Raw genomic sequence first — 15,924 nt, 5'->3', positions numbered from 1 at the left:
ATCAGAATTTACAGACCATTTCAAGAATAGATTTGACACCGTGATCACAAATGATCTAAGACCAGACAAATTCTGGAATCACATCACGGACATCATACGTGAAGAAAGCAAGAGATCAGTAAAAAATGGAAAAGTAGAAAAGACCAAAGTGGATGTCAAAAGAGACTCTGAAACTTGCTCTCAAATGGAGAATAGCTAAAGCAAACAAAAGAAATGATGAAGTAAGGAGCTGAACATAAGATTTCAAATGACAGCTCAAGAAGACAAAGTAAGGTATTGTAATGGAATGTGCAAAGACCTAGAATTATAAAACCAAAAGAGAAGAACATGCTTAGCATTTCTCAAGCTGAAAGAATTGAAGAAAAATTTCAAGGCATGTGTTGCAATTTTGAAGGATTCTACAGGGAAAATATGGTATTTTCTGTCACCTCATATGCATGCAGAAATCCTGGTAGCACAGTGGGTAAGGGCTACAGCTGCTAACCAAAAGGTCAGCAGTTCGAATCCACTAGGTGCTCCTTGGAAACCCAATGGGGCCGTTCTACTCTATCTTATAGGTTTGCTATGAGTCGGAATTGACTGTTTCATATGCAAGTGAAAGCTGGACAATGAATAAAGAAGACCAAAGAAGATTCGACGCCTTTGAATTGTGGCATTGGCAAAGAATATTGAATATACCATGGACTGCCAGAAGAATGAACAAATCTGTCTTGCTAGAAGTATAGCAACAGTGCTCCTTGAAAGCCAGGACAGCGAGACTCCTTCTCACATATTTTGGACACGTTGTCAGGAGGGACCAGTCCCTGAAGAAGGACATCATGCTTGGTTAAGTAGAGGGTATTGAAAAAAGAGGAAGACCCTCAATGAAATGGAATGACATACTGGGTGCCACAATGGGCTCAGGCTAACAAAAATTGTGAGGATGGGGCGAGACCGGGCACTATTTCATTCTTTTGTACACGGGGCTGCTTAGTCGGAACTGACTCGTGACACCTAACTACACCAACTTTACATTATACAGTTCTATAAGTTTTGACAAATACATAATACCATGTATTTTGCAAATAATAATATCATGCAGAATAATTTCACTGGCTTTTACAATGTTCCGTGATCCACATATTCCTCTCTTTCCTTTTCCCCTGTGAACCTCTGGCAACCATTGATCTTAATACTCTCTATATTTTTGTCTTTTCTGAAATGTCATAGAGATAGAATCACACAGTATGTAGCTTTTTCACAAAAACTTCTTTCACTAAGTAAATGCATTTAAGGTCTCTCTATGTCTTTTCATAAAGAGCCCTGGTCGCACAATGGTTAAGCACTCAGCTGGTAACTGAAAGGTATGAACTGATCAAATGGGAAAATAGTCCACGTTGCAAGATAGCAAGTCTCATCCAGTTCTAAGTTAGATTGTTCATATAATACAATACCAATAAAAATTCAATGAACTTTTCTTGTTGAGCTAGACAAATAATCCTAAATATCACTTGGAAAAATACATACACGAGATTAGCTAGGAAAACACTGAACAGGAAGATTTATGAGGGAGGGCTTACTGTACCAAATAATGAAAATAATTCAATGACTGTAATAAAACAGTGAACTATAGGTGCATGTGTAAAAGTAGAAGAAAAGAACAGAACAAATGAAAGGAGAGAAGACAGTGGAGTAGCAAAGAAACTTAGATCCTACTTCAGGTAGAAATCTAACATATGGTTCAAATGGTGTTGCAAATCACTGGGGCAAAGATAATCTTTGATATGAATGATGTTAGAACAATTCTGTAGTCATTTGCCAAAAGTAAAATTGGATCTATTACTCATGCCACTTACAAGAAGACAAGAACAACAAATGAATCAGAGTTCTCAGTGTAAAAATTGAAATGATACAAATAATGCAATAAAAAATGGAAGAATTTCTCTATAAGCTAGGGAAAGGCCTTCTGACCAAGACCCAAAAGGCACATGCAGTAGAAGAATAGTTTGGTAAATATGCCTACATAAAAATAAATGCATGAAGAAAAAAATCGTAGGCAAAGTCAAAGACAAATATCAAGCCAAGAGAATATGTCTGTAACGTGCATCACTCATAAATGGGCTAACATTTTAACGGAAGCAGATCAGCAGACCTTTCTTCTGAACCAGTGCTGAGTGGGTTTGAAGCCAAACCATCTTTAGGTTAGTAATGGGGCGTAAATCACTTGCATCACCCAGTGATCTTTTGATTAAAGATCACACAGGTAGAATTCCAGATGAACTATCTGTATACATATATATACTCTTCTGTGTGTGTATTCAAAATTTTAGATTATATATAAACATACACGTATGTGTGTTTTCACACCTTCAGTTTCTGTTTTTATGCAGTTGGTAATCTATTTCTGAAATTTAGTATACACAAGATAATGTGTATAATGATATATTCTGTGTTTTACTTTTTCCTCCCTGCAATGTGTGTTTGTAGAATCCTCACCATAGATATGTAGTAAATTGCAATGTTCACCAAAGCTGGAACATATTATGAGCCAGAGCTTGGTTTTCCTGGTTTGATGCACAGCTGTCTGCACGCTGTTAGCAGATTATCTAACCAAACAAAGTTTAAACAGGCTCTGAAAATTTGCTTCAGCCCATCTGAATTCCCCTGTGCTGGCTTCCATTTTTGATGTGCAAAAGATACTTTTTACCTCTTCTTATGAAGGTGAAGGATGATGACAGGGTGACCAATACCAGAGTGGGAGTAACTGTGGTGAAATCAGTCCTTCACATATGTATAATTATCATACCTTTGCAAATCTGTCTTAGAATTCTATTGAATAGGAGGAGAATTAAGAATAGGGTGCTTTTTTCTTTATTACAGTGGATATTTGAAATCATACACATAGGAAAGTAAAGGGATCTATTTTCTTGCACTATTCATTAAACAAATAAAAACAGAATCGCAACATAACCATTTAGCCAATCCTAATCAACACATAGATTATTATCCACTATATTGCTGGAGGATGAGCCTCCTAGGTTGGAAGACATTGAATATAGACATGGCTTCAACAATGGACTCACGCATACCAACCATCGTGAAGATGGCGCAGGATCAGAGCTTTGTTCTGTTGTGCATATGGTCACATAGAGCCAGAGCGACTCAGTGCAACTAACAACAAATCAACAAATAGCCAGTACATTGAGTAATCTAATATGTTCCAGTTTCTTGCTTAAGAATATGGACTCAGGAGTCAAATTGTTTGGTATGACCATGGGCTTTGCAAATTACTAGTTTGATTTTCTCATTCTTTTTATTTATTTGACCATCTTGGGTATTCACTCTCTCTGTCTACATTTCTATCTCCCCTTTGCTTCAAATTCAGACAACCGAAATAATGCTTTATATTTAGAGTCATCATTGAAATCATATTTCAATCATTCTCTAATGGAAGGTGGGGCCAAGATGGAGGAATAGACAGATGCTTCTGGCGAGCCCTCTTACAACAAACACCTGAAAAAACAAGTGAAACAAACATTAAAGGCAAAGTTAGAAAATGAACTGAGTGGCAGGGGGAGGAAGAAGCAGTTCAGAAGCAGACAGGAATTACCAGACCTGAATCGCTGGGAGCCCTCAGGCACCATTCCCAGGAGCGGGTGTGTTGGGCTGGTACTAGCATTAAGCTGCAGTTTCTGCAGGGAAAAGCATCCAGCCACACAGCCTGCTCATACCCCTGGAACCAGAGAAGAACGGTGCTCTCGGCAAAAGCTAAGTATTTGCATACATTTTACTGTGCCCCCAGCCCCCAAGCCAGCTTCAGTGGCTGTCGATTCCCCTGGGCCTAAGATGGGCCCTGTTGAGTGCCTAGACCCATCCTTCAGCCTTGGAGATGGAGTAAATTTGCAACTGGGGGAAAAGAAAATTTGCCAGCTCCACTAAGAGGGGGAGCTCAGGACAGAAGTGGCTCCTGTCCAGGCATAAACAATCCATGGACTTTGAGTACCTTTCCCCCTGCATGGACCTGTGTGAGTGCCTATTTCAGGAAAATAGGCCCTTGTTGGCAGACTACAACTGTTTCAGCTGTGCTGTAAAGAGGTGGGTATTTGATGTTTGACACCACTTTGCCTATTAAACAGGGTCCTCACCTACCCACATCAGGGGCCTAAGGACTCGTGGCTCCACTCAGGTCACCCAGCCACCTGCAACAGAGGTCCAAGGATAACTGGTCCTTCCCAGTCCTTACAACCAAAACTTCGGGTGCCATGGTCCATCTGCAGAACCCACCCACCTGTATGCTCTAGGGAAGGGGGGACACGCTTTCCTCAGAGACACGTGTGGGATGATTCTCAGCCTTCTGCCTTGTTCAGAGTGTGACCTCCTGCTGCAACCAGATATTGGTACCTAGACCAATCACCCCTGCTAAGACTGTAGGACATCGCCTGTACCACACACTTGATGGTCAGCTACCGGGACACCTAAGCTGAATCTATACAAGAAAAGTGAATAGACTCCTAGACTGATATACCTGATAACAGCTCTAGCCATCTGGGGACAGGACGTCAGAGCTCCAAAGGCAAAAATAATCTAGCTGGCTCAGTTAAGGAACCCATTTGGGCGTATCAAAACAAACAAAGCAAGAAGCTACGACAGAGTAAGCAAACATAAAATAAACTAATACAATAACTTCTAGATGGCTCAAAGACAACAGTCACTATCAAGTCACTTAAAGAAACATACCATGATCACCTCAACAAGCTCTCAAAACAAAGAATCAAGGAATCTTCTAGATAAAAGTGCCTTCCTGGAATTACCAGATGCAAAATACAAAAGATTAGTATACAGGGCCCTTCAATCATTCTCCAATGTAAAAATAAAGCTGATAATCTGTGACAAGCACAGCTATTGTGGCTTTTTTAAGGAAAAATGCATATAAGTTCTTATAGGGATGTCTAGTGCATAATTACTTACGGTTGTTATTATTGTTATTAATAACAGTTCTTATGCATGACAGTCTCTAAAGAGCTGTGTGGTGCACTTCAAAAGTCAACAAAACTGGCATATACATATCTATTCCAGATCAGGATTGTCCAATAGGAATACATGCAAGAAATATACATGTGTGATTTTAAATTTTAGTATTTTTTTGTTTTTTATATTAAAAAAATTTAAAAGAAACAATATGAAATTATTTTAATAATATATTTTAACTCAGTGTATGTAAAATATAATTTAAATAATATTTATAAACAATTATTATTGAGAAACTTTGCACTCTTATTTATAAAAATTCTTAGAAACCCATTTAGAGAAACTCATTTTGACCGCTAAACTTTCACTGGAAGCACTTAACTTGTCTTTAGATTTAATGAAGTTTTCAGTTAAAAAGTATATTCACATAGCCAAGTTGTTCCAAACATACTTTAAAATTTTCCAATAACTGAGTCGAGTATCAGTTTTTAAATTAAAATTAGTCAATTTCTTTGTCATATTATCCACATTTAAAGTACTCAATGACAACATGTGTTTAGTGATACCACATTTGCTAGCACAGTTCTAAAGATAGCTCTGGTTTTACAGTTTACTTCTAATTATAGAATTTCTACCCCTAATTAAACTATTTTTATTCTCAAATGAATGTTTTCTGAGAGCTTGTGTTTTTATGCCCCTTTTGTGTGTTTTTCCATGTCCTTTCTGCTTGAATGTTTTGACGTTATGATGTACCAAATCATTATTTCAATAAAAATGTTTTTTAATTTGTAAAAGAAAATATTTGTAATCTTCTTAATCATCTTTTTGCATTATCATATTGCTCATCCTCTGAAATGCAGTCAATGTCATTTGAAGACCACTTTTCTTGAATAAGTAGTCAAATGACTAGAATTAGACATTTTATTCAATTATCTACTGGTGGAGTCTTTTAAATAAAAATTTTAATATGTTAAATCATTTTGTAAAATCCTGAACAGTCTTCACTCAGTAATTTATTAAAAAAAATATGTGTATGTATATATATAGTCACGTATCTATGATATACAGAGATAAAAAACCATATCACATGTCACATGGTTAAAGATAGCATTTGAAATAAAATAATAAATAAATCTGTTTTACTCCACACCTAAGTATGCATCTTTAGGGTATTGCCAATGTTACATGTTGACAGTCTGGGAAAAGTAGAAAGAGGGATTTATCACAATGGCAGAAGCAGTGCAGAGGATGCTTTCAGAAATTCCAATGAATTATAAAAGCAAGTAACTCAAAGTCAGGACTCAACACATTAGATGAAAGGAAGTTTCAATAAAAATATGATTTACTTCAAAAGAAACAAAGATGCAAAATCATTTTCTGAAATCTCAGGAATGGGTAAGCAATTGTAGTAAATGTATAATTTTCATCTTCAAACATATATTAATCAAATAAGTGAAGCTTGTGATATAATTAATAGTACATTTTTTAAAACGGCAAAATTATGTTAAAATTAAAATTAACAAATAGAGAAATTGAGAAGCTAGGAAGAAAGTTGAATCAATAAAATTAACAGATGGAAAAATCAAGGATATTAAAGCATTAAATAAAGAGAATGCTAGGGAAGATGAAAGTTTTGGACAAACTAGAAACACATACAGACCTCACGTATGGGGAGCTTCAGAATAAGAGTCAAACGCATCAATAGGAAATGGGAATAACAGGAAAAACTTCATAATTTCTGCACATATAAGAAATGTAAAGTACATGATTATAGGAGAAGGCTTACTTCCTGTTAAAACTGATAACCTGGGCTTATCATCAACAAGAATCCATGATATATTGATCTCTAAACAGAAACAATTGCAAACAGCTAGTTGGTGACAGAACAAGAAAGGTGACTTTACTTCCTAACTTCCACTTTGGTTACCTTTCCATTACTCAGGTGCTTCTAACATTCCACAGGACTTTATATAGAGCTGATTTAATGTCCCTGTTCCTCAGACAGTAGATAATGGGGTTCAAGATTGATGGCGCCACAGAATAGAACTCCAGTAGGTTTAGAAGAGAAGATGCATCAGAGACTGGCTTTAAATAAGCAACAGCACCTGTTACAAGGAACACACCACAATGAGATGAGGCGAGCAGATGGAAAAGGCTTTTGATTGGTTCTGTCTGGATGGAATCATTAACACAGTGGAGAAAATATACACATATGAGACCACAATGCAAACTAAACGTGAAAATGCATAACAGACTCCAATGGACACACTGATGTCAATGGTGGCATGTTCTTCAGAACAAGTGAGCTGTAGGAGTGCAGGAACATCACAGAAGAACTGATGGATCTTCTTGGAGCCACAGAAGTTGAGAGAGAATGCCCCACCTGAGTAGAAGATTCCCAAGGCCCCACCGTTGAACCAAGACACACCCATCATCTGAACACAGACCCTCTTGCCCAAGACAGCCTCATAGTGCAGAGGGCAGCAAATGGCAATATAGCAGTCATAGGACATTGCAGTGAGAATGCTAATCTCCGACTCTGCCAAGAGCACCAACAAGAAGAGCTGCAACGCACACCCAAGGAAAGAGTTGAAGTCAATGAAGGTGATGGAGTTGAGGATGGATTTGAGCACAGTGGCAGAAATGAGACACAGATCTAAGAAGGACAAATGCCTGAAAAAAGTACATTGGAGTGTGGAGGCATTGATCAGGAATTGTGAGAAGCATGATGAGAACATTTTCCATTGTGGGCACTAACTAGGTAGATCAGTGAGAAGAATGCAGCATGTAGCCTCAGCAGCATCCAACTTTCAGTGAAAATGATGAGCAAGAATTCCATGATTAGTGTATGATTGGTCATGTTTTGAAATTATAAGTCACCTATTGAGTAAAGCAAATAAACTTATGTTAATATATTTTTATTAATTATTTAAGGTCCACCAAAAACATATATTATTATCAATTATTTAAGGTCCTCAGATAATGCAAAGGAGTCCTTGAATGGCAAAAATGATTACGTGCTCCATTCCTACCCCAAAGATTGGCATTTTTAACCCACCCAGAGGCACCTTGGAAGACAGTCCTGGTGGTCTGCTTCCAAAAGGTTACAGCTTTAAAAACCCTGTAGAGCAGTTCTACTCTGCACAAATGGAGTCGTTGTGAGTAGGAATAGGCAGTACGAACAATTTGAGCTTGACTGCCAACCTAATCATTGACTGTTCGAGGCCATTCAGCACGACTGCAGGAGAAAAGGTCATCAATCTGCTTCCATTATGATTACAAAAAGAAAACCTTATGGAGCAGTTCTACTCTGTAACAGGTTGTGTCTTCATGAATGGGAATCAACTTGATGGCAACTAACAACAACAAAATTAATTGTTTGGTCTAGACAAAAAAGCTTAAAAGTACCAAGATAGTCATATTTTTAGTCTTCTCAGGTATAAAACAGCTATGGGTATAATAATCCAATTTACTTGGCCTTAAATTAATGTGAAAGAAGAAATGAACTCTACACCCTTCTCTAATTACTTAAAATGATCTCTATTGTTGTTGTTAGGTGCCGTCGAGTTGTTCCGACTCATAGCGACCTTATGCACAACAGAACAAAACACTGCCCTGTCCTGAGCCATCCTTATAATCGTTCTTATACTTGAGCTCATTGTTGCAGGCACTGTGTCAATCCACCTCAGTGAGGGCCTCCCTCTTTTCCGCTGACCCTGTACTCTACCAAGCGTGATGTCCTTCTCCAGGGACTCATCCTTCCTGACAACATGTCTAAAGTACGTAAGACACAGTCTAGCCATCCTTGCTTCTAAGGAACATTCTGGTTGTACTTCTTCCAAGAGAGGTCTGTTCGTTCTTTTGGCAGTACGTGGTATATTCAATATTTTCACCAACAACACAATTCAAAGGCATTAATTCTTCTTCGGTCTTCCTTGTTCATTTTCCAGCTTTTGCATGCATATGATATGATTGAAAATACCATGGTTTGGGTCAGGAACACCTTAGTCTTCAGGGTGACATCTTTGCTCTTCAACACTTTAAAGAGGTCCTTTGCAGCAGATTTACCCAATGCAATGCGTCTTTTGATTTCTTGACTGCTGCTTCCATGGCTGTTGATTGTGGTTGCAAGTAAAATGAAATCCTTGACAACTTCTATCTTTTCTCCATTTATCATGATGTTGCTCATTGTTCCAGTTGTGAGGATTTTTGTTTTCTTTATGTTGAGGTGGAATCCATACTGAAGGCTGTGGTCTTAGATCTTCATTAGTAAGTGCTTCAAGTTCTCCTCACTTTCGGCAAGCAAGGTTGGGTCAGCATAACACAGGTTGTTAATGAGTCTTCCTCCAATCCTGATGCCCCATTTCTTCATATAGTCCAGCCTCTTGTATTATTTGCTCAGCATACAGATTGAATAGGTATGGTGAAAGAATACAACTCTGACGCACACCTTTCCTGACTTTAAAACAATCAGTATCCCCTTGTTCTGTCCAAACAACTGCCTCTTCATCTGTGTAAAGGTTCCTCATGAGCACAATTAAGTGTTCTGGAATTCCCATTCTTTGCAATGTTATACATAGTTTGTTATGGTCCACACTGTCGCATGCCTTTGCATAGTCAATAAAACGCAGATAAACATCCTTCTGGTATTCTCTGTTTCAGCCAGGATTCATCTGATATCAGCAATATCCCTGGTTCCATGTCCTCTTCTAAAACCGGCATGAATTTCTGGCAGTTCCCTGTCAATATACTGCTGCAGCCATTTTTGAATGATCTTCAGCAAAATTTTGCTTGCGTATGATATCAATGATATTGTTCTATAATTTCCACATTCGGTTGGATCACCTTTCTTGGGAATAGGCATAAATACGGATCTCTTCCAGTCAGTTGGCCAGGAAGCTGTCTTCCATATTTCTTGGCATAGACAAGTGAGCAACTCCAGGGCTGCACCTGTTTGTTGAAACATCTCAATTGATATTCCATCAATTCCTGGAGCCTTGTTTCTCACCAATGCTTTCAGAGCAGCTTGGACTTCTTCCTTCAGCACCATCGGTTCCTGATCATATGCCACCTCTTGAAATGGTTGAACATTGACTAATTCTTTTTAGTACAATAACTCTGTGTATTCCTTCTATCTTCTTCTGATGCTTCCTGCGTCTTTTAATGTTTTCCCCATAAAATCCTTCACTATTGCAACTCGAAGCTTGAATTTTTCCTTCAGTTCTTTCAACTTGAGAAATGCTGAGCATGTTCTTCCTTTTTGGTTTTCCATCTCCAGCTCTTTGCACACGTCACTATAATACTTTACTTTGTCTTCTCGAGCTGCCCTTTGAAATCTTCTGTTCAGTTCTTTTACTTCATCAATTCTTCCTTTTGCTTTGTCTGCTCAATGTTCGAGAGCAAGTTTCAGAGTCTCCTCTGTCATCCATCTTGGTCTTTCCTTCTTTCTTGTCTTTTCAATGACATCTTGCTTTCTTCATGGATGATGTCCTTGATGTCATTCCACAACTCATCTGGTCTTTGGTCGCTAGTGTTCAATGAGTCAAATCTGTTCTTGAGATGGTCTCTAAATCCAGGTGGGATATAGTCAATGTCATATTTTGGCTATCGTGGACTTGCTCGGATTTTCTTCAGTTTCAGGTTGAACTTGCATATGAGCAATTGATGGTCTGTTCCACAGTCCACCCCTGGCCTTGTTCTGACTGAAGATATCGAGCTTTTCCATCATCTCTTTCCACAGATGTAGTCAATTTGATTTCTGCATGTTCCATCTGGGGAGGCCCGTGTGTATAGTCTCTGTTTACGTTGGTGAAAGAAGGTATTTGCAATGAAGAAGTCGTTGGTCTTGCAAAATTCTATCATTCGATCTCCAGCATTGTTTCTATCACCAAGGCCATATTTTCCAACTACTGATCCTTCTTCTTTGTTTCCAACTTTTGCATTTCAATCACCAGTAATTATCAACGCACCTTGATTGCATGTTCGATACATTTCAAACTGCAGCAGCTGATAAAAATCTATTTCTTCATCTTTGGCCCTAGTGGTTGGTGCGTAAATTTGAATAATAGTCATATTAACTGGTCTTCCCTGCAGGTGTATGGATATTTTCCTATCACTGACAGCGTTGTACTTCAGGGTAGATCTTGAAATGTTCTTTTGACAATGAATGCAACACCACTCCTCTTCAAGTTGTCATTCCCAGCGTAGTAGACTACATGACTGTCTGATTCAAAATGGTCAATACCAGTCCATTTCAGCTCACTAATGCCTAGGATACCGATGTTTATGTGTTCCATTTCATTTTTGACGATTTCCAACTTTCCTAGATTCATACTTTGTACATTCCAGGTTCCAGTTATTAATGGATGTTTGTAGCTGTTTCTTCTCATTTTGAGTCATGCCGTATCAGCAAATGAGGGTTGGGTTCTGAAAGCTTTACTCCATTCTATTCATTAAGGTCGACTCTACTTTGAGGAGGCAGCTCCTCCCCAGTCATCTTTTGAGTGCCTTCCAGCCTGGGGGGCTCATTTTCCCACACTGTATCAGACAATGTTCCATTGCTTTTCAGAAGTAGACTGCCGGGTCCTTCTTCCTAGTCTGTCTTAGTCTGGAAGCCCAGCTGAAATCTGTCCTCCATGGGTGACCCTGTTGGTATCTGAATACTAGTGGCATAGCTTCCAGCATCACAGCAACATCCCAGTCCCTACAGCATGACAAACTGACAGACACGTGGGGGAAAATGATCTCTAGGTAAGTTTATCTCTATTTGGATTCACAGTGTTAGCTATGTAATTACAATTGTAATAAGGTGTAACTTTAGCCTACTTGATGGAAGTTTTGGTGAGTTAGAAGTCATGGATAGATTTTCTGCTTCCTGCACAGTGCAATCTTTTAAAATAGTAGCTTATGAGGAGATGCTATAATTGATTATTTCCCATTTTTCCTTAAATACATGAATGTTTTGCTAAAAATTTCATTATAGTGTGTTTTTTTTCCATTTTGTGTAATTATCTAGTAAAACACACACCACTCATTGTCATCAAGTTCGTTACAACACATAGCCACCTTATAAGACAGAGTAGAACTGCCCCATAGGGTTTCCAAGACTGTAATTTCTATGGAAGCAAACTATCACATCTTTCCTTCTCAGAGAAACTGTTGAGTTCAAACTGCTAAGTGCTTTAACCACTGCACTACCAGGGTTCATTAGATACCTAGATATCTAGTATAACACACACACACACATACACAAAATAGAAAGCTACTCTAGTTATTTGACAAATTGGTTTTCAAATGTATTGTGAACTTTTTCATGAAAAGAGCGCAACCTGAGACTACAAGCCAGATGTTTAACATAATATTCTAGGTAGGATTTAATTAACCGTGAGAACAAACAAACATAGCTGGGGAGTGCATCTGAGGGGAGAGGCTGAGTATCCTCCTAACTTAAAGATTCACAGATCAGATCATTTGAGGTCACTGCTGTTGTTAGGTGCCATCGAGATGGCTCCAGCTAATAGTGACCCCTATGTACAACTAAACAAAACACTGCCAGGTCCTGCACCATCCTCACAGTCATTATGTTTGAACCCATTGTTACAGCCACTGTGTCAATTCATCTCACTGAAGGTCTTCGTCTTTTTTGCTGACCCTCTACTTTACGAAGCATGATGTCCTTTTCCAGGGTTAAAAAAAAAAAAAAGATAGAAAAAACTCTTTTTTTTTTTTTGCCCAAAGTATGTGAGATGAAGCCTTGCTATCCTTGCTTCAATCCAAAATTGGTTTGGGGTCATGTTTCCCTCCTCAGAACACTCTTAAGAGTCTATCTTTGATTTTACTTCAGCATCTCTTGGATGACATTTTCTCCACTTGCCCATGCAGTCTTACTTCTGCTCCAATACTTGTGGCTTTTTCAGAAAACACTCTAAAATCAGAAAAAATAATCTGGCTTAACCTCTTTAAATGAAACTTGTCTCTGATACACATGGCTTTAATTATGCACTGACTACAAAAAGTTGGGGGAACTCCCTCCCTCACCCCTGCAGCCTCTTTTCATCCATCTGTTCTCAGTCAGGCTTCTGAGAAGTTCCTGACCTGGGCCCATCACTGCTACATTATCCTCCTTCTCTATAACAGTTGTATTTATGGGTGATGTCAACATGGCAAAATTTCTTCTGAAAGCTAAAGGTACTGGGACTCACAGTAATTTTCCTAGTTAGACTCTTCCACCTGTACAAAACCTTGCATTTAGTTTAAGGTTAGTGCCTTCATTATCTTAGTTCCCCAGGACCTAACACAGTGATTGTACAACCAAAATGAGGGCAGCCATTTTTCATTCTCCTTATGACAGTGACAGTCCCTCCGTGTCCCTACTTTAATGTTCCTCCTCTACACCCGGAAAAATGGGCTTTGGATTTCCATAGGCTCTTTATGTAGTTTCTGCAGCTTTCATGTAATGGTTTCTTAACTATTGACAAGTTCCATTTTGTTCATCTATTTCTTAAACTATAATTCCAAGAAGTGGAAGTCAGAATATGCATATGTGATCTGATCTGATTTCAAGAATAGTAACACTTTTACATAACTTTTCTGTAAAACATTCAGTTATTTTCTAAGAATGATTTCTAATCTTCAGCACTTTAAGAATAATGATGTATGTAATTTTCACGCTATATGACTGACTTGAAGAGAATCCAGTGAAATCTTGGACAAAATAAGGGTGACGAGAGGAGGAAGAAGAGGGTGGTTTAAGAAAAGAAAATAGAAAGATAACTGAAGTAATTGTAAGAAGGAAGAGAACCACATAGCAAAGTTTAGAGACATCAATTAAAAATGAGAGAGAGTTTCAAGGAAAAGGGAAACAGCATCATGTGCTGCAAAGCTTATCATGAAGTAACAAAAAATTAATCCTACCTGTTTATGACAGTAAAAAAAAAAACATTGGTCAATTACAAGGGAGCTAATTGACAGAGTAGCAGGATATGAACTGGGTCAGATGAGATGAAGGGGCAACCAAACACATTATATACACTCTTTATATATGCTGGCAATTGAAACCCAGGATAAATATAAAGTTAATTATTATGTGATCAGTGATGTAGTACAATTTTTTTTTTAATCTTGAGCATTGAACACGCAATTCCTTAAATTCAAAGACACAGGAAGAAAGAATGGACAAAAGGAAAAGAGAGTGAGAGAAATGGGGAAAGGGAAAGAAAGGAAACAGAAAGTGAAAAAGAAGAATGAGGATGATGAGGGAGCCAAATAGAGCAGTACACATTAATGGAACTATGTTTTGGGAGAATGACGAGCTGTAGGAACAAGAACATTTGAGGGAATAGAAGATATGATACAGAAAAAGAACGACTTTTCCTCTGGAAAAGGAAGAGAAGAATATAACCATAATCTCTTGAATGTAAGGGGACCATTTCAATAGGCCTTCATTTTGTTTTCTCTCCCATCCACATACCAACAGGGTTAGCAAGAGTAGACACTGTTTCCAGGATGAGCACTCATATCCCTACCTTCAGAAAACCCATCCCTTCCAGCACAGATGATTTTCTGAGGAGTAAATTAACTGGTGCTTTGAGGTTCAAAACTTACCAGCAATTGGCAATTTCATGGTATTTAACAAACTTTGAATAAATTTACTGGAGAAAGACGGCCCTGGTAAAACCTTCAGAGCAATGAAGGAGAGCCAACATATAACTCCCGATGAACTAGATCAGGCATTTGTAATTATGCTGTTTCACTGCTGGGGATAAAACCTGGAGCAGGGTCTACATGTCTACATACAATTCCACATAATTAAATAAGGGTTTAAAAGGCATGTCCCCATCAGCCTTCTAACACTGTGAAATGTTTATAATATATGCAACGTTCCTAAAATCAAGGACTGCTTAAGGGGGCTCTAAATATTGGGTACAACTAGAATACTCCTTAGAAGCAAGGATGGCGAGAGTGCATCTTATATATTTTGGACAAACTTTGGACAGGTTGTCGGGAGGAATCAGTTCCTGGAGAAGGACATCATGCTTGGTAAACTATAGAGTCAGCAGAAAAGAGGAAGAACCTCAATGAGGTGGACTGACACAGTTGCTGCAACAATGAGCTCAAGCATAACAACAATTATAAGGATGGTGTAGGACTGGGCAGTGTTTCGTTCTATTGTGCATAGGGTCACCATGAGTCGGAACCTTCTTGACGGCACCTAACAAAAACAACAACAAATATTGGGTAGAGCCAGGTACATATCTTTCTCCACAATTTATATATCAAATTGAAAATAGGCACAGAGTTTCTGTTTGAGGTGATTAAAAAAAATTGGGGAAATAATAGTGGTGATGGTTAAAAACAAACAAACTTTGTCACAATGGGAAGGAGAGGAATGGTGTCTAAGGCTGGGTTCTCAAGAGAAGCAAAACCATAAACACACACTTCTCTTCTATACATATATATATTTACATATGAATATATAGAGAGAGAAGAAGAGAGAGACGTAGAGTTTTATATCAAAGAAATGGCTCACACAGTTGTAGAGGCTGGAAAGTCCCAAGTACATGGATGAGGGTGGAGGCTTCTCCTGACTCTTGTAGTTACAGGGGCTGGGGAACCCAAGATTGGCAGGTAAAATGGCAGGTCACTGTTTTACAGACTGTAGAGGCTGATGAATCCCAAGATAGGTAGTAAGCTACTAGCTCAAGTCCTATGAACCAGAGGTCTGATGAACAGGAGCCACTACAGGATACAGAGTGAGCAAAATCCAGAGAGCTTTGCCAGAGAGTCTACATATATTGGATGCAGGTGGCATCACCCCCCTTCCCCCCAGAAACTCCCTTTCAACTGGTTGGCTTCTTATAGCAGATCTTGTCAAGGCGGTGATTATAGTATATCAGATCTCGTTATGGAAGTGATTATGTCATACATAGCTGCCAAACTACATCATAACTGCAAAACCACTGAGAATTATGGTCCAGC

General features: G+C 38.5%; 1 pseudogene; it reads right to left on the bottom strand.

The window, feature by feature from the left end:
• Positions 1-6,870: 6,870 nt before the first annotated feature.
• LOC135229417 (olfactory receptor 14K1-like) lies at positions 6,871-15,188 on the bottom strand (annotated as a pseudogene).
• Between the last annotated feature and the right edge of the window lie 736 nt (positions 15,189-15,924).

Source organism: Loxodonta africana, unplaced genomic scaffold (assembly GCF_030014295.1).
Source record: "Loxodonta africana isolate mLoxAfr1 unplaced genomic scaffold, mLoxAfr1.hap2 scaffold_29, whole genome shotgun sequence".
Lineage (NCBI taxonomy): Eukaryota > Metazoa > Chordata > Mammalia > Proboscidea > Elephantidae > Loxodonta > Loxodonta africana.
Note: the sequence above shows the minus strand (reverse complement) of the source record. Positions and strands in the feature narration are given on the sequence as shown.